General features: G+C 45.7%; 1 pseudogene across 1 annotated transcript in view; it reads right to left on the bottom strand.

Annotated features, from left to right (window-relative positions):
• Positions 1-16,057, bottom strand: part of LOC148773784 (uncharacterized) — a 37,725-nt pseudogene extending 21,668 nt beyond the window's left edge. Inside the window, exons 1-3 of the transcript XR_016036490.1 lie at positions 15,978-16,057; positions 12,234-12,941; positions 8,345-8,417 (exon numbers count right to left, since the gene is read on the bottom strand). The product of XR_016036490.1 is annotated as an uncharacterized LOC148773784 (transcript). The remainder of the gene's footprint in view (positions 1-8,344; positions 8,418-12,233; positions 12,942-15,977) is intronic.
• Positions 16,058-20,412: the final 4,355 nt, after the last annotated feature.

Genomic DNA, 20,412 nt, shown 5'->3' with positions numbered 1-20,412 from the left:
GAAATTCTATCCTTTCTTCAAAATAAATCTCATACACTCCTTTTCATAAACACTGTCACCCCTTAGCAGTGCATTAGCCCCTCTCTGAATTCCTGCAATAACATCCTTACCTGAAAACACCTCCACTCTTGTTCTTCCACATTCTCCACACAGCAAGAAGCCAGTATTACTCTGTAATAGACTGTAATGTAAATCTGATCATGTCACTCCTTAACATGTTTAAAAGAATCCAGTGGTTTCCAACAAATTGCAAATGAAATTCAAAGTCCCTTATTATAACTCCCTGTATGATACCTCAAGTCGTCTTTCCAACCTCCTTTCTGTCATTAGCCCTTTAATCCAGGCTCTAGCCACACTGGCCTTATTTTTGTTTCTCCAATCAGCTAGGCTTGTCATGATCTCAGAACCTCCAGATGTGCTGTCTACCTGTTCCTGTCTATTCACGTGGCAAACTCCTACTCATGTTTTATTTCACATCATCATTAAAGTTCCATATTTTCTTTGTCCACCTAGTACATTACTGAAGCCCTATAAATAAATTACCACTTTTTTTTTAACCCAACCAGTACTAGCAAAACAAAAGCGAGTGGGGGTTACACAAAGGGACATAATTATGATTTATACCAAGAAAAACCAAAGAATGTCAAAGATATTTTGAAAACTGAATGTATACAATAACTTTATTTGCAAAACTGTGAGGAACTCTGAAAACAAAAGTTTCCATCAAAAATGATTTTTAAATGAACTAAGAACAAAACAGTCACAGGTGATAACTCCTGAGAGAATTAAAAATAAAAACCCTTGGAATCTTTTTTCTCTGCTCTTTTGCTTCATAAATGGAAAGATGACGAAGAGGCCGAATCAAAATTTTAACTGCAAGTAATCAGTAACTTAAAATATTAGTTATTGTTGATTAAAAAAGAGAGAGAGAAAGCATTCATAGAAGCTTGAAAATTTCTTCGCACGTCTGGGTTAAATGCCATTGAAAAAAGAGAGAGAGTCTGGGTTGTACCAGGCTTTGAAGAGGCGGAAAGACAGAAAAGAAACATCACTTGCTCCCTCTACAGCTACGGTAGACGGTTTCCCTACCCACTCCCCAAACCCCACCCCAGAAATACTTAGCACTAAACAGTGCCAGATGGATTTTCCAGCAAAAATTTCACGCAATCAAATCGATAAGCCAAGATCTCCATCACGCTCGTACTATAATTAGGCTTCTTCGTCAGCCTTTTACTCAGCGATGCCCGATCTTTTCTCAACACCAGGACTCCAACTGGATTAAACGCTTTCCTCCTACGACCCCTTAAGGGAAACTGCTTCCAAGAAACGCAAATGGCAAACAGCCCGGAGGAGGGCCGGGACAGAAAAATAAACTGGATGCCGGACCCACCTGGGGCTGCACGGTGCTAGACAGGGAAGACTTCTCCAGGCCGTCAGCGACCTCACCCGCCTGCCAAAACTGTCCCTCTTCTCCGGTCCGGCCGGGAGGCGCTGAGCCCTCTTTTCCCCTTTTTTCTCTCTCCGCGCCCTCACTCTTCCTAGAGGCGGAAAATGGCCTCCCCAGCCTACAGCTGAAGCAACGACAGACAACCCGCCCCGGAAGGCAAGGCGCTAACGCACCAGTACTTCCAGGGCAGGTGAGTTCGCCACCCTGGGCTGCTGACGCCCCCGAAACAGTTCACTTTCACATTAAATAATAAACATGCCGGAGCCCCGGAGCTTTCTGGCTGTCGTTTTGTTTTTTTTTTTAAAGGGGAACGGCATCCACCCCGTTAAATCTTCCTCCAGCTCTCTTATCAATACTTCCGACATAGTCTCCTGTTGTGACTGGGCCTTGAGCCATAATACGCTCTTTTGCTACAATTTAGTGCTGTTTATCTTCCCCACAATAAATAAAAAACTTCCTGTTGCAGATAGGCAGGTTACACCCAGTTAAAATGTCAAATTACAGGACCTGGCATGCGCTTCCTGCTTTCCACATGCGCTTCCAGTTTCTCCACATTCTAGGATTTCACTGGTCACCGATGCACTGACCAGACCGAACTGGTTTACATTTCTCCGCGGGTGAGAGGCCCCAAAGGAGTCTGGTGGTTGTTTTTTAAGTGGGGTAAGGGCAGGTCCCACCAGCCTCCTTTGGAGATCGGGGTAAAACATTCTTCAAGTCCCGTTATTCAAATTACAGCCCCCAAAGTCCCTTTCCCCATCGGCCAAAAACTGTCATGCTGTCCCCAGTCAGTGCGAATGAGGTAAATCAGCCGCCGTCAACCTGGGGCAGCCCATGGTAGGTTCAAGAAATTCCCGGAAGCCCCGCCTTCACGTCCATCGGCTTCTGCGTCGACGCAACGCAAATGACGGAGGCGGAGATGCGCACGGATGGGCGTGGCGTGGGCTGCGACGTACTGACATCACCGACTACGTGCGGCGTGGGCGGAGCCTCACTTTGAACCTAGTTGGAGGGAGTTGCGGCCCCGGATGGAGAAGGAAATGGCAACCCACTCCAGTGTTCTTGCCTGGAGAAGCCCAGGGATGGGGGAGCCTGGTGGGCTTCCATCTATGGGGTCACACAGAATCGGATACGACTGAAGTGACTTAGCAGCAGCAGCAGCGGCCCCGGAAGGGCCCTTGGCCGGTGATTGAGCCTTGCATCCGGGGTGGACTGCGATGGAACCCACCGTGGGCGGTGAGATGGAGAGTGGAGGTGGCGCGGCAACAGGAGAGTGCGTGAATAGGATACCAGTGCCAAGGCCTCCCTCCATTGAGGAGTATCTGGGGCAGAAAGGCAACAGGTTGTATGCGGTGAAGGTAAGAGTCGAGGATTAAAGAACTATTTTAAGAACACACATCTATAGCAGAGGAGAACCACAAAAATCTTTTAGAAGAAAGCTTTCATTCTTTTTGTTAGCCACAGTATATCGTAAACCAGCTTTGAAGGACAGGAGATATTTAGGATTGTGTTTATGGGTAACTGGACTCATAAGTGCCTGAGAAGATACCTAGACATGGGCACTTTCATACTGCTTACTTCCATTCACGCTCCTGTGAAGATCAGAGTGGAATTAGCTCTTTGCAGTGCTTTAGTATACCTTTGTGATTTTGAAAGTCCAGTCGGTGGATTCATGCTTGGCTCGCTGCTTAAGAATCAACTGGTATAGTTTAGTAACAGCACAGATTCCCAACTTTTCTCTCCGTGCCTCCCCCCTCCCCATCTTCTCTTCAGTTGGTCTGGGCTAGTGCCTGGAAATTAAAGTTCTCCAGCAGACAGGTATGGGAAATATTGCGCAAGAGGGCTCTGAAGAGGTGTCCGAGTCAAGAATGTTACGAATTGCTGGAATTTCAGTATGGAATCTACCACAAGTTCCATGACTTTTCCCCTCCAAATTTACAGGTGTGACTGTGTACGAAACAAAATGTGGGTCGCAGCCTTTGGAGTCATTTCTGCTGCCTTGGTAGTGGTGAGCGGCTTTGGCCTGATGTTGTACATTGGGGTGCCATTTGTGATAACAGTTGCAAATTCACCGTTTCTTATTCTAGGTGAGTAAAACAAAGCATGAGACTGCACACTGTGTATGTGGGGGTCTGGGGTAGGTAAAGGAAGGGTATTGTGTTAGCTTAGGCAAAATAGTTATATGCAGGTGACTCTGCAGATCCAAAATGAGGAATCAGGAGAAAAAGAAAATCAAATGGAATTATGTGCCTTTCAGTTCAGTCGCTCAGTCGTGTCCAACTCTTTGCAACCCCATGGACTGCAGCACGCCAGGCCTCCCTGTCGTCACCCACTCCCGGAATTTACCCAAACTCATGTCCATTGAGTCGGTGATGGCATCCAACCATCTCATCCTCTGTATTATGTGCCTTTAAGAGTTGGAAAATTCTAGTACCCCAAATGGAAAAACACAGACCAGGAACATGAACAAGGAGTTCACACATACACACAGAATCCAAAACACTAATCATTGAAAAGGTAAGAAAGAAATACTTGACCTTTCCAATAATCAAGGGATGCAAGTTAAACCAAAAGTGAGACACCCTGTCTTTTGATTAGATTAATGAATATTATAGCAAGACTGAAGGTTTGGGGAAGCTTGTATGCAAATAAACACACATTCTGCTGAGGGAAATGTGTAAATTGGTACACGTTTAAAATATAACTTTGCAACAAATCAAAAGACTTAAAAATTTTAAATGGAATCTGACCTGCCAACTCCACTTCCAGGAATTTGTCCTAATTATTGGACAGGTGCTCACAAAATAGAATAAGGATGTCATTTCAGTGTGATTTAGAATAGGGAAAAACAAAAACAGGCTAATTGTATGATAGCTTACGGTGAATGATGTTGGATTTGTGATCTCCAAAGAAGAATATTTAGCTTCTCCACCAGGGACCAGGTTTGATCACTCAAGAGCTTCTGTGTAGCAGGGTTTTATTAAAGTATAAAAAGGGACAGAGAAAGCTTCTGAGATAGACATCAGAAGGGGGAGGCAGAGTGCCCCCCTAGCTAGTCTTATCAAGGCCTTATATACTTTTTTCAGACCCACTCCCACAATACACATCTTAAATGAACAAGATTAGAACGAACAATAGAAAGATCTTACCAGACCCACTGCCATAATATCCATTTTAAGATGACAGGATTAGTCAGAATGTTCTTGTTAAGGAGAAACATGTTCTCGAGCAAGATGCATTGTTATATTCACTAAGACAAAGCAACGTAGAAAAGACCGTTTGTCCTTTTCTCCTTGGGAGCCTCAGACCCCTTTCTCCTTCTCGAGGGCTCCATTCCCCTTTCTCCTCTTTGGGGACCCTGGTCTTCTTATCAACCTACCTAGGAACTGACTCTCTCATTCCCCCCTTTTCTTTAGGAGGATCATGTTGCCAAGAGAAAGGGCCATCGTTTTCATTCCATAACTACTTCCTGCTGCTGAGGGGCACTGTCCCTAAGTTGTTGAGCCAATATATTTTCCTAACCGTCATATTGAGGGTCTCTGATCCAGGGGCCCCGAGTAATAGTTGGAGGAGGCTGTGGCATGCATAGGAGCCTGGACCACCATTTGTAACTTAGAAGCTTTCAGATGGTTAGAAACAAACCCCATTTTACAGTTACAGATGTAAGGCAAAATACCCATTAAACCAAGTTAAAACATAATCAAAATTAAAAGTCACATTATGTCCATAGTTACGTCAGTCCATTTTAGGGTTGTTAGATGTCATCAGATCAAGACGAGACATCATATATGATTGTTGTCAGTGCAGGTATTTGCACAGCTGAAGAAAGTCCTTTCCTTGAAGTGGAGAAACCCACCATGCAAAGCCTTTCCCTGACAAGGAGGTTGAAAAGCTGAAAGCTGAGTCACATAGTTAATTCTAAGCTTTCAGGATCTATGACAAGATCTGTGCATGAAAACAGTCTCATAGAGACAGTCCCTTCTTCTGAGGGGCAGTTCAAGCCCTCGTTAAAGTCATGGTGAAAACTTTAAACCAACTGTCTTGTGTCTCCTGAGTTAGCTTACATGGATGTCCTTTAATAACGGCATTAGCCTTTTCAACCTTTCCTGAAGATTGCGGTCTCCAGGAACAATGTAAGTAACATTCTACTCCTGGAACGTTTGACACCCCTTGCGTTATAGTAGCTTTAAGACGGAACATTGTTGCTCTGAACTTTAGAGTTTACGATCCCACTTACATCATGAGAAGTCAGTACAGTAAGATTTCACCCATTCCTTAACCTCAGGCTTTAGTGGATACTGCTTTTGATGTGAAAACAGGTGAGAGGTTTTGAGCTTGATAACAACAGGAACAGCATTTTGTGCTCAACCCACAGTTTTCCATCAGCCCACACTCTAGGATTTACATTTTTTTCACTTAAAAAAGCAGGCTCCATATTCATGAAAACAGAGGCCTGGACCCCTATAAAATATATGTCTCCTTAGATATCAGACAAACATCACCCTTTCCAATCAAATGTACAATTGTTTACTGGGTATGGTGTTTCAGTTTTGTAAAATGAAGAGTTCTGGAGAAGGTGCTGGTGGTGATGGCTATATGACACCATGAATGTTTTGAATACACTCAATGGTATGTGTGCTCAGTCACTCAGTCGTGTCCGACTCCTTCTGACCCCATGGACTGTAGCCTGCCAGGCTCGTCTGTCCATGGAATTTTCCAGGCAAGAGAACTGGGGTGGGTCACCAGTTCCTTCTCCAGGGGATCTTCCCGACCCAGGGAATGCATTTCCTGCATTGGCAGTCAGATTCTTCACCACTGAGATACCTGGTGTGTATCTTAACCACAATTGAAAAGAAGAAGAAAAAAAAAGGGAACCAGATGTACAGAATTACTAAGTATCTACTTTGGAGTTTTAAAAGGAAACAGAAAATACAAAATGTATGTGCCTGCTCTAGGCCCTGGAAATAGAGGCAAAATATATGTCCTCTGTCTTCTAGATCTGTACCATGTAGAGATGTGCATGTTTCATGTACATAGATGTACCATGTCTTCTAGATCTGTTCTGGACACTCTGCCAATCTACAAACATTAGATTTATTCTCCACACTGCTTACAATGTTCTCTTGATTATCATGAAATAGCACAAATAAAATACACCCAACTTAACATCAAAGTTCTTCATTAAGTACACAAGAACTTCCTTAAAAAAGTCACATTTCCATGTGAGCAATTAAATAGGAATAGATTTCTTCTGACAAAGAATTTTAACCAGAAACTGGTAATAGTGACTGTCCTGCCCAGAACCAAACTAGGAGAACAGGGCACAGAATTTTGTGCCCTGAAATTCAGGATCCTGAATTTCCCCATGGTACAAATACAGGAAAATCATTCCCTTACTGGACCAAGGCCTGTTCAGTCACCTCCTAAACAGGTGTGTAAACTGCTCTCCTTTCCCCTAGCCTGGCTCCCCCTCCTGTCACCTGCATGACCACCATCCTTCCTCTCAGTACCACCATCCCATCCACTATCCGTTTGGGGCCAGGGTGGTCCTCAGAACACAAACATGCCACCACCGGCCCCCCACGCTGAGAAATCTCCCCTGGTGTTGCACTCGGCCTGCTCACTAAGTTCCAGCCACACTGGCCTTTGGGAATGACCAGGTCCCTGGGCATCCCACCCTCTTTCAAGACTCAGGGCCTTTGCACATGCTATTTCCTCCAACTAGAATGCTCTCTGCCCACAGTTAATTCCTCGCTAAAACCCGCTTCTTCAGGCTCCAGCTGAAGAGTCTCTTCCTCGGAGAGAATTCCCAGGATTTCTCAATCTACCAATATTTTCAGTGCATGACTCTCTCTCCCAGTGTGGCGTTTTCCTTCACAGCAGGTACTCTGACCCGCTTTACCTGCATTTAACACCTGCCTTCTGCATGGCATGGTTGAGGGCCACAGGGGCAAACCTCTTGATTCTGCTGTTTACAATTGAAACACCAGAGCCCTTTATCAGCTCATAACTGCCGAGTGCATATCTGTTGCATGAACAAATGAAGGACTTGGGAACCTGAATGCAGGACTTTCCATTTCCCTTACATTTACTGCAGACCTCTTGCACATCAGTTCCTCGTTCATCAGAATCTGTCCTTAAACACGGTCACTGCAAAGTGTTCCTACAGTTCTGTGTACTCCACACACCCTAACAACACGCTACTGATTTCGATGCCCAACTAACTGATGAAAACACTACCTAACAAGGCCAGGGACGAAACATCAAGCTGCAGACATACTTCTCTCCAGGATGAGCTCTCAATAACTCAATTTTCCTCCAGCAGTCAGTAGTCTTGTGTCTTGTTCTTCACCCAATCACAGGTCCTCTGAAGTCTGCAGTTCAGCTCAAATTCTCCTCTGTGCCAACTACCATGCTTGGCTCTAAACACTCTGCAACTCCAGAACTCTCTAGCCTACCAAACTAGTATTCTGCAGCACGAATTCCCAGTCAACTTCACTCGAGCTTTCGGAAGTCACTGCTACTCCTGCTAAAGTTGCAAACTGCCCGTTCTCCCTTTAAACCCACTAAGGCTTCACCTGATGAAAACAAGCAGTGGAAACAATACACTTCACTCGTTAGGTCTGTTACTTGCTCCTGTGTCATCTCTTGTGTCCACCCTAATTCCTTTCAAGTCATACCAGTCAAACAAGAAGTATTTATGGAACACCTACCATGTGCCAAGCACTATTTGGTCCCTAGAGACATCACAATCATTAACAAAAATCCTTCTACTTTTGTATAGGTAGGGTATGATCAGGCTTACAGAGAATTAAAAAAAAAATCATATCTAAAAACTAATGTTAAGATGATCTGACATCAATATCATATTTCTTAAACTGTTCTAGGGTTTTAACTTACCAACTTACACATCAGGTAGGTTTTGCTCATATAAAGCTTTCATCTCCTCCAGATCGTGCCTCAGTCCATCCTCCTAGAACATATAAAATTACACTCATTAATTCCCCCACCAAGTCTGTAGCAATACTCTATGCTTATGTACCTTATGAAAAACCAATAGTCCTTCCACACCTACTAAGATGGCTATAATGACAAGTGTTGGAGAGGATGGGGAGAAACTGGAACCCTTGTCCAATGCAGGGAGGAATGTAAAATGGTACAGGCCTAGAGAAAACAGCCTTGTGGGTCCACAAAAAGTCAAATTTCAAATTTCCATATTATCCAGCAATTCCTCTTCTAGGTGTATACTCAAGAGAACGGGAAACCTATGTTCATACAAAGTATGTCCATTCAGTGGAATATTAGTGAAAAAAAGTGCTGATACATACAACAACATGAACTTTGAAAACACTGCTTAGCGAAATAAGCCAGACACCAAAGGACAAATATTGTATGATTCCACTTATCTGAAATGTCTAGAATAAGCAAACTCAGAAACAAAGCAGATTAGAGGCTACCAGCCTGAGGGGGGAGAAGAGTGGGTAGTTACTGCTTAAAAGCTATAGAGTTTATCTGGGGTTATGAAAAAGCTTTGGAAACAGGAGCAATGGTTGCACAACAATGCGAATATAAGTAATACCACAGAAGTGGACACAGAAGAATGGTTAGAAATGGCAAAGTTTTGTATCTTTTACCACAATTTTAAAAAAGGAATTAATTACTAACAAAATACACAATCAACATAGTCATTAAGGATAATCTTAAAGACACTGTACTGAGAAGTCAGACACAAAGGAGTACACACTGTATGCTTCTAACTGGCCCTGTACAGAAAAGTTTGCAATTGCTGGCATGCTGACTCCAGAAGTACAATTAAAAAGACAAATATAATCTGTAGGGGAAAGAAAATCCTTCGCTGCCTAAGGCTGCAGATGGGAGGTAGCCAGTGCCACAGAAGAGAAAAGGGAATCATTGGGATAGCAGAAATCTTGGTCGGGTTGCTGGTTACAAGGATTGTATACATTTGTCAAAACTATTAAAATGTGTATTGTGTTGTACATAATTATACCTCCACTAATGACAAACAAACAATAGTCTACAGAAGTAATAACACATGGCAAAAGCATGTAAATTACTTATTATTTATTGGAAAAGGATCTTAAAAGGTTACTACCAAAAAAAAAACCTACACATTTGTAGGCTAGAACAGAGAGGTCAAAGAGTTTTTCTGCTGTCTACTTTGGCAAGTTTCTAAAAAAATTTCCCTTGGAAGGATAAAAACATGAGAATTATAAATTTTATAAATGCTACACAATGTCTGTCAACAAGAAACCCCTACACCTGAAACACTGTAAATAAACTATATTTCAATTAAAAATTTTACCAAAAAAAACCTCAATAATGCTATAACAATGACAACCAAAAAAAAAAAAAAACCTCAAAACAAAACAACGATAAGCAACCCATCTACTATTAAAGCCAAAATAAATGCATTAGCAAAAAAATGCTTTAGCACTATGAGTATAACTACAAAATTACGCTATTCAATGCTGCTTGGATGTAAGAAATGATTTCTAATGAAAAATGAAAGCATGACTTCTACCTACTCTTTCATCAGCTGCTTAAAAAGATATCATGGAAAAGTCTGATTTACTAGAATTCACTTAAATATTCCTTTTACCACAAATATTATTTTAAGGGACAGCTGAAACTTGCACGATTGGGAGATAAGCAGGGATACAAGAGACAAGTATGAAATAAACTTGTAAAGATAGCACCGAGTTTTCAGATTTAAATTTTTATTTTTTTTTAAGACTTAAATTTTTAAAATTCACACTGGGAATTGCATCATTTTGTGCTCCCACCTCCAGCTGTAAGCCCCTGGGAACTCAAGATAATTTTCCTAAAGACTCAAACGATGACCACTTCTGCAGATATAAAGTGCATCATTCCAATTTGCCAAACACAGCACCTAACCATGAGGGATTCTGGAATGAAAAAGGCAGAGTCCCTGCTCTAAACCAGCTACCATTTGCCAGGGAGGAATGGTTCTCGAAAGCATGTGTGCGTCCAGGGTGTGAGGGGTCAATCAGATCAAGACCAATTCTTAGTCTAACCCAGCTCAGCTGTCCCAGTGGCCAGCCCCCAAAGGCAGCCAGGACTGCAAGAAAAGGTGCACCGACGCCCTCTAAGACCCAGAAAAGCCAGTGATTTTACACTTCAAAGTTTACCCCTGATTCCCCCCTCTCCACCCTGACATTTCCCAAAGTGGGAACCCAACACTTCAAGTCTGAGGGACACAGACAGCTGGACTCACAGTCTGAAAAGTCAGCACCTGTGGGCAGTGTCTGCGCCTTCAGGCTCCTTTCTTCCTGTGGGGCCACATTGGAAAGACTCCACCCCTCTCAAACATCTGGCTTAAAACTCAGCATTCAAAAACGAAGATCATGGGATCCAGTCCCATCGCTTCATGGCAAATAGATGGGGGAAAAAAAAGAAACAGTGGCAGAATTTATTTTCGTGGGCTCCTAAATCATTGCGGATGGTGACTGCAGCCATGAAATTTAACGACCACTGTGGTCTCCTAACTTTTTAGGTAAGGTAACTGCCTGAAGTTGGAAGAATAACAGACTGCAACCGAAGAAAACGGTTCAAGTGGGGGCTCCGCTTCCAACAGCTGCAAGTTCAGACAAGCCCTTTCACTTGATCCCTAATTCCAGTGGCTCAGCTTCCCCATCTGTTAATCGGCCCACGTGTCGGACTAAGTGCTCTTGAATGTTCAAAACAAAACTCACCTTACCCAAAGGCTCTTCCTGCTGACCGCCAGATGTTGACTCTACTCCTGAGAGAAGGCTCCAGAGACGCGGCCCCTCCCCTCTGCTCCTCTCCCCTCCACCCCGTCCTTGTACCTACAAGTCCTGTCGTCTCAGGACACGGTGCTCAGTGACCCTCGACCGGGCTGTTGACCACATCCATCTCTCCTCCTATCTATTATAACGCACTCAGAACCAGCCTTTCTTCTATCCGATCCATTCCCCAAAGTGCTCCGCGGTGGTTTAGTTCCTAAATCGTGTCCAACTCTTGCAATCCCATGGACTGTAGACTGCCAGGCTCCTCTGTCCATGGGCTTCTCCAGGCAGGCATACTGGAGTGGGTTGCCATTTCCTTCCCAGAGGATCTTCCCAACCCAAGAATCGAACCTGGGTCTCCTGCATTTGCAGGCAGATTCTTTACTGACTAAGCTATGAGGGAAGCCCCTCAATTAGTGAGGTGAAAGTCGCTCAGTCTTTTTGTAAAGGCTGACTCTTTGCAACAGTCCATGCCAGAATAATGGAGTGGGTAGCCTTTTCTACCTCCAGGGCATCTTCCCAATCCAGGGATTGAACCCAGGCCTCCCCCATGGCAGGCAGATTCTTTACCAGATGAGCCACAAGCTCTGTGACAGCTATCTAAACAAAGAGAAATACAGGGAACTCTGCTCAATATTATGCAACAACCGAAAAAGATAAAAGAATTTGAAAATGAATAGATACAGGTATATGTATAACTGAATCACTTTCTGGACACCTGAAACTAAAACAACATTGTTAGTTAACTCTACTCAAATGTAAAATAAAAGTTTTTTAAAAAAAAATAAACACAGAGAAATCCCATGGCTCCTCTGAAATGCCTTGTGAGTGAAGAGCGAACCTGCAGCCCCAGAGCCCCCTTGCTGCCCGCCCTTCCCCGGACGGCAGAGGAGGGTGTTTGCATGGCCGGCTCCCCGGTGGGGCTACACTCACCGCAGCCCTCAGGGCGCGGCCCTAACGCCCGGGCTACCCCGTCCCCACCTCCCCGTTGTAAGTCGCACCTGAGCTCCGGCAGCCCGTCTCCCGGTCTCTCCGCGCGTCACCGGGGCGAGACGCCCACCGCGCAGCCCGCGCTCTCAGCGGCTTCGCGGACGCGGGGCGGCGGGGGACGCTGAGGAAGTGGCGGCGACTCCCGAGCCACCGCAACCGACCTGCCCACAGCTACCGAGTGGAGCCACAGGCACAGCCGCCATCCCGCTCGCGGTTGCGCAGCCCCAGAGCAGCGGCCCCGGGCGGCGCCCGCCCGCCCCCACCCTCACGGCGGCCCGCCTCAGGCAGCCTTCCCTCGGCGGCGCGGGGCAGCTCCCGGGCCGGCTGCACGGCCTCCTCGCGGAACTCGGCGCGGGCCCCGTGCGGAGAGCTCCGGCCGGGCCTCTGCGAGGGTCGGCGGCGCGCAGGGGGCGTGTGAGCGCGAGCGCCGGCCTGTGCCTGGGGTCGCGGGTCGAGTGGGCGGCGAGCCCGGGGGGCGCCTGCGCGGGGGGCGTGCGGCCCGGGAGCGCGGCCAGGCGTCGGGGGTTGTGAGCGCGGTAAGCGCGGTCCGGCGCCCTGGGCGAGGGCGGCGTCTGAGCTGGGAGCGTGAGCCGCTGAACCGGGAGCGCGTGAGCGGCGAGCCGGGCCGGCACCGCAGGGGGCGTGTGAGCCGGACACGGGGCCCTGTCAGTGGGAAACACGCGCCGGCGGCCCGGGGCCCTGTGAGCCGCGGTGAAGCTCTGCAGATTTATTGGGAGGGGCAGGGCATGGACAATGGGTCTCCATCTTTTTTCTGAGTAACAATATCAGGAAGGCCAGAGGGTGGCCACTTATGTGTTTGTAACCAGATTCAGTGAGGAGGGAAAAGAAGGTGAGTAGATGTCTGTGGTGATAGTTTTCAAAGTCCATCAGTTCGGTTTAGTTGTCGCTCAGTCATGTCTTGACTCTTTGCCACCCCGTGGACTGCATGCAGCACATCAGGTTTCCCTGTCCATCACCAACCCCCGGAGCTTGCTCAAACTCATGTCCATTGAGTCGGTGATGCCATCCAGCCCTCTCATCCTCTGTTGTCCCCTTTTTCTCCTGCCTTCAGTCTTTCCCAGCATCAGGGTTTTTTCCATGAGTCAGTTCTTTGCATCAGGTGGCTAAAGTATTGGACCTTCAGCATCAGTCCTTCCAATGAATATTCAGGACTGATTTCCTTTAGGACTGTCTGGTTGCATCTGCTTGCAGTCCAAGGGACTTTCGAGTCTTCTCCAACACCACAGTTCAAAAATATCAATTCTTTGGTGCTCAGCTTTCTCGATGACACAACTCTCACATCCATACATGACTACTGGAGAAACTATAGCTTTGACTAGATGGACCTTTGTCGATAAAGTAATGTCTCTGCTTTTTTTAATAATGCTGTCTAGGTTTGTCATAGTTTTCTTGGAAGGAACAAGCATCTTAATTTCATGGCTGCAGTCACCATCTGCATTGACTTGGAGCCCAAGAAAATAAAGTCTGTCACTATTTCACTGTTTCCCCATCTATCTGCCATGAAGTGCTGAGACCAGATGCCATGATCTTAGTTTTCTGAATGTTGAGCTTCAAGCCAACCTTTTCTCTCTCTTCTTTCACTTTCTTCAAGAGGCTTTTGAGTTCCTCTTCACTTTCTGCCATAAGGTTGGTGTCATCTGCATATCTGAGGTTATTGATATTTCTCCCGGCAATCTTGATTCCAGCTTGTGCTTCCTCCAGCCCGGCGTTCCTCATGATGTACTCTTCATGTAAGGTAAATAAGCAGGGTGACAATATACAACCTTGACGTACTCCTTTTCCTATTTGGAACCAGTCCATTGTTCCATGTCCAGTCCTAACTGTTGCTTCCTGACCTGCACACAGGTTTCTCAAGAGGCAGGTCTGGTATTCCCACCTCTTGAAGAATTTTCCACAGTTTATTGTGATCCACATAGTCAAAGGCTTTGGCATAGTCAATGAAGCAGAAATAGATGTTTTTCTGGAACTCTCTTGCTTTTTCCATGATCCAGTGGATGTTGGCAATTTGATCTCTGGCTCCTCTGCCTTTTCTAAATCCAGCTTGAACATCTGGAAGGTCTCAGTTCATGTACTGTTGAAGCCTGGCTTGGAGAATTTTGAGCATTACTTTGCTAGCGTGTGAGATGAGATCAAAGTACATACGTTGGTGTTGTGTATTATTAACATAACATAATAGTAAAATGATTTTATAAGCTCAGTGACAGAGCATCTTATTAGGCAGTTATGAGACAACTTCAACAAGAACTGGCTGATACCCTAAGAAAGCAGTCTATTTCGGAGGCTTCACTGGATGTCACGTCACGTTATTGTCCTAACTTAGAAGTTGAGGCACAGGATTTAAGGAACAACTTACTTCAACTCACAAGTCAGAGAGGTGTGAAATTTGATGTGTCGATGGTCAATACATAGGATAAAGTGTTTTATGACACTCATTTTCTTTTGTATTTTCATTACAAGTAATTTACTACAGTTTTATTATTTTTAAATTCACTTGTTTCTTAAACTCTGATCTTCATTCTACCATTTGCACTATATCTTTTTTTTTTTATATTAGATACCCTTAGAAAAGTTGGGAATTGTGCCTCATTCTTCACAGAAGTTGATAGACTTTTTTTAGTGATAGCCGTATTACTGTGATGAGGCAAGCCAGATAAAATCAAAGGATAATGTTTAATGGAATGTTCCAGAAAATTGTCGTTTCACATCTTCAGTTTTGTGAAAGGCTGTAGAATTCTGTATATATTTATTTTGTGCAATTAGGAATAACTTGTGCAGAAAGGGTATTAAACAAAACAGTTGACGTCAGGCATTGCCTTTTTTTTTTTTTTTAGTTATATTTTCATCTTTATTGTTTCTTTTATTACAATAATTTCCAAAATACTCTGAATTTGCAGTTTTGATTTCTTACACAAACTAATCATTACTTTGGAAGGTTTTATATTCTTCTGAAAGTTTTTTACATTTTGCCTAGGCATTGCCTTCTTTTCTTTTCATTTTAGATATACTATAAAGGCATGGAAGTACTCAGATGGTGTATAGTACGTTCATCCAAACTGGAGAATTAAGAACATTATCTCGATCCTGCCAATGAATTTTTTTAAAAAGCTATTGAGGTATAATTCACGTATCATGGAATTCACCCCCTCAACATGTGTAGTTCAGTATCTCTTAGTCTAGAGAGGTGTCACCTGCGAATACAGTCAATTTAGAGCATTTCCATCAGCCCCCAAAAGAAACCCTGCATCCCTTAGCCACCACCTATGCGCACCCCCCCATCTTCCTCAGTCCCAGGCAACCCCCAGTCTAATATCTGTCTCTGTAGACATGCCTGTTCTCGGGATTTTATAGAAATGGAATCATGCCGTCTGTGCTCCTTTGGGATTAGCTTTTCTCATTTGACGTCATGTTTTCGAGGTTCGTCCATGTGATAGCACGCATCAGTTCTTCCGCTTCTGTTGATGGTCAAACAATAACCAGTATGTGACTAAGCCAGTATCCATCATCAGTTGATGGAGCTTTGGGTTGTTTCCGCTTTGGGTTGTTTCCGCTTTGGGGCTATGAATAATGCTGCTGTGAACATTGATTTACATGTTTCTGTGTTTTTATTTCCCTGTGGTGGGGTTTTATCTTCAGAGTTCACTGGCTGATTTCTCCGTTTCTTGGCCTTTGCTCAGACTGTCCTTTCTGTCTTTACAGTTTCTTTTCCTCTTGGGTAGTCCTCTATTTATTCAGACCTGGTGCCCAGTCTCTCCTCCTCCAGAGCTTTCTTGACTGTCCAGCTCTTGTGGAGCATTTTCTCTTCACCCCTTGTCATCTAGCCCGTGAAGAGCAGTTTAGCCCTTAAATTTACGCTGTTGTCATTTTTTCCATGAGGGATAATCTTGTTTAAGTACACACTAAGAGTTGGACTGTGAAGAAAGCTGATTGCCGAAAAATTGATGCTTTTGAACTGTGATGTTGGAGAAGACTCTTGAGAGGCCCTTGGACTGCAAGGAGATCCAACCAGTCCATTCTAAAGGAGCTCAGTCCTGGGTGTTCATTGGAAGGACTGATGCTGAGGCTGAAACTCCAATACTTTGGCCACCTCATGCGAAGAGTTGACTCGCTGGAAAAGACTCTGATGCTGAAAAGGATTGGGGGCGGGAGGAGAAGGGGACGACAGAGGATGAGGTGGCTGGATGGCATCACTGAGTCGATGGATGTGAGTTTGCGTGAACTCCAGGAGTTGGTGTTGGAGAGGGAGGCCTGGCGTGCTGCGATTCATGGGGTCGCAAAGAGTCGGACACAACTGAGCGACTGAACTGAACTGAACTGAAGCATTGATTTTGGACCTCGCTAGGATGTGAGAGTTGGACTGTGAAGAAAGCTAAGCGCCGAAGAATTGATGCTTTTGAACTGTGGTGCTGGAGAAGACTCTTGAGAGTCCCTTGGACTGCAAGGAGATCCAACCAGTCCATTCTAAAGGAGATCAATCCTGGGTGTTCATTAGAAGGACTAATGCTAAAGCTGAAACTGCAATACTTTGGCCACCTCATGCGACGAGTTGACTCACTGGAAAAGACTCTGATGCTGGGAAGGATTGGGGGCGGGAGGAGAAGGAGACGACAGAGAGTGAGATGGCTGGATGGCATCACCGGTTCGATGGACATGAGTTTGAGTGAACTCCGGGAGTTGGTGATGGACAGGGAGGTCTGGCATGCTGTGATTCATGGGGTCGCAAAGAGTCGAACACGACTGAGTTACTGAACTGAACTGGAGAGGTCAACTATGTTCCACACTGCCTGCTGAATCTTGTTCTCACTGGGCCCTGAGTCTGGTACTCATGAGGTCTTGACTCTGGTGCTCACCAGGACCTGACTGTCATCCTCTCTTTGGCCTGTTTCTCATTCTCACTATGGTCTGTGTCCAATATGTCCTGACCCTTTGCCTCATGACAGCCTGACACTTTGCCTTACTGGTGCCTGACTCTTTTCCTCTCTGGAGACTGACAGTTCCTCACTGGGTGCGGATTCTGGTCCTCACTAGGGCCTGACCCTGGTCCTCACTAGGGCCTGACCCTGGTCCTCTCTAGGGTCTGACTCTGCTTCTCACTAGGGCTTGACTCTCGTCCTCTCTGTGTCCTGACACTCGTCCTCACTATACACCATCTATGGTCCTCACAGCACCCTGATTTTTTTCCTGACTGTGGTTTGACTCTAGTCCTCACTTGAGCCTGATTATCATCCTCACTTTGGTCTGATTCTCGTACTCACGAGGGCTTGTCTCTTCCTCATTTTAGCCTAAATCTCATCTGCACAATGGCTAGACCCTCGTCTTCACCATAGCCAGACTGTCCACTGTGGTGGACGCTTTGCCTTACTATGGCCAACTCTTTGCCTTTCTAGGACCTGACTCTTGTCCTCACTACAGCATGACTCTCCTCCTCGCTAGGGCCTGAGCCTCATCCTCGCCTGAATCCAGTTGTCACTCAGCCCTGATTCTGTTCCATACTGGACTCTGACACTGGTCCTCTCCACAGCTTGACTCTGGTCTTTGCTGTGACCTGGCTGTGGTCCACTGTATGGCCTGACCCTTTGCCTCACTGGCCTGACACTTTGCCTTACTGGGCCTGACTCTGGTCCTCACATAGCCCTGATCATCGTCCTCAATACATCTTGATTCTTGTCCTGTCTAAGGCCTAAATCTTTCCCTCACTACTGAGTATTTTCCACAAAGGGACCTGACTCTGACCCTCATTGGCCCTGATTCTGGTCCTAAATTGACCCTGACTCTGGTCCTCTAATGGCCAGATACATTGACTCACAGGTCCTGACTCTGGTCCTCACTACAGACTGACTCTGTCCTCACTAAAGCATGATCCTGATCATCACTAAGGCCTGAAATTCCTGTCTACAAGGGCCCGACTTTCGTCTTCACTGTGGATTCAGACATGTCCTCACTACGTCCTCACACTAGGCCTCACTCTGGCCTCACTCTGGTCCTCAGTACTACCTGACTTTGGTCCTCACTGTGGCCTGATTCTCATCCTCATTATGGTATCAATCTAGTCCCGTCTGTAGCCTGACACTTTGCCTCGCTGGGACCTGACCCTTGTCCTCACTGGGCCCTGATTCTGTTCCTCACTGGGCTCTGACGCTCGTCTTCACTGCAGCCTGGCTCTGGTCCTCACTCTTGCCTGACCTTTGTCCTCACTAGGGCCTGACTCTCGTCTTCATTTTTTCCTGACTCTTGTCCTCTCTACCTCCTGAATCTTGTCCTCATTAGTCACTGACTCAGGTTTTCACTGAGCCCTGAGTCTGGTCCTCACTAGGGCCTGACACTCTTCCTCACTTTGTCCTGACTCTCGTCCTCAACAGGGCCTGACCCTGTCCTCCATGGCCTGAGACTTTGTGTGACCACAACCTGACTCTTTGCCTCATTCTGTCAAAACCTTGTCCTCACTGGACACTCACTGCTGCTCACTGAGTGCTGAATCTGGTCCTCCCTATGGCCTGACCCTGGCCCTAAGTGGCCCCTCACTCTGGTCTTCTCAGTGGCCTGACTTGGTCATCTCTAAGGCCTGGCACATTGCCTCCCTTTGACTCTACACCTCATTAGGCCCTGATTCCGGTCCTCACACTGACTGATTCTGTCCTCACTACAGCATGACCCTCATCATCACTAGGGCTTGAACCTTGTGTCTGAAAGGGCCTGACTCTCATCTTCAGTAGCGCTAGGCTCTCATCCTCACTTTCTCCTGACTCATCCTCACCACGGCCTGAATCTGTACTCTATGGCCTGACACTTTGCATCACTACCTCCTGACTCTTTGCCTCACTGGGTCATGAATCTTGTCCTCACTGGAGACTGATGCTGCTCCTCACTGGGCAATGATTCTGGTCTACATGTTGACTGTGAACTTCACTAGGGCTTGACTTTGTCCTCACTTTGGCCTGACTCTAATCCTCACTAGTGCTTGATGCTCATCCTCACTTTGGATGACAATTTCCAAGTAGTGGGTTACTCTCAGCAGACAGAATGCTGGGAAACCTTTTCCTTCATTGAATGAATGGCAATAAATAGACTGTTTTCCAGGCATCTATTGTTCAGCAACTGTCTAGATTCTAAGATGTGAGAACACCACGTTTCCACAGAGGCCCTAATCTCCAGAGTCACAGCCGGGATGTTTCCCTGCAATTTCTGAGCCTTGTGAACACATTCCTAGGTCATACTGGGACTACCCATGAGGAAACAGGCTGCAGGAGTGCATCTGACAGAGCTGAGTGCCATACTGTTTTTATCTAGTTGACATTCCACTGGAAATGGTCTTGCTGCAAGGAGTTGCAAGCCGCCTGCTTGCTTCAGAAATCCCAGTGTTTTGACCATAGATATTGCTGTCATAAGTGGGAAAACAGCAATTGGACTGATTTTCAAGCAGCTGCTAAGCCCCGGCCTACTATGGCCAACAGAGAGAAAATGCTAATTTTGCAACAAGGACCAGTATCCAGCTTCACACTTGGTACATGTTCCTGCAGTATCCAAGCATTTTCCAGGCTGACCTAGGATCACTGGATCTGTCTTACAGAGAAAACTTGATGGAACAGATATTTTGATGTTTGTTTGTATTTCCCTTTGAGTGTGGGGACTTCCCTACTGTAACACAGGTGAAGGGATATTTTTATTTAAAAATTACCTCCAGGCAGATTTCTAAGTTGTTGGAAATGAGGGGTTACTCTCAGCAGACAGAATGCTGGGAAACCTATGTTCCTTCGTTGAATGAATGGCAATAAATACAGTGGTTTTCAGGCATGTAATTTCAGCAACAGTCTAGATTCTAAGATGTGAGGTCACCACGTTTCCACAGAGGCCCTAATCTCCAGAGTCACAGCCAGGATATTTCCTTGCACTTTCTGAGTCTTGTAAACACATTCCTGAGTCATATTGGGACTACCCATGAGGAAACAGGCTGCAGGAGTGCGTCTGACAGAGCTGAGTGCCAAACTGTTTTTGCCTAGTTTAGTTGACATTCCACTGGAAATGATCTTGCTGCAAGGAGTTGCAAGCCGCCTGCTTGCTTCAGAAATCCCAGTGTTTTGACCATAGATATTGCTGTCATAAGTGGGAAAACAGCAATTGGACTGATTTTCAAGCAGCTGCTAAGCCCCAGCCTACTATGACCAACAGAGAGAA

The sequence above is a fragment of the Moschus berezovskii genome, chromosome 26, assembly GCF_049115385.1.
Source record: "Moschus berezovskii isolate FMDL1 chromosome 26, NW_MosBer_1.0, whole genome shotgun sequence".
In the NCBI taxonomy this organism is placed as follows: domain Eukaryota; kingdom Metazoa; phylum Chordata; class Mammalia; order Artiodactyla; family Moschidae; genus Moschus; species Moschus berezovskii.
Note: the sequence above shows the minus strand (reverse complement) of the source record. Positions and strands in the feature narration are given on the sequence as shown.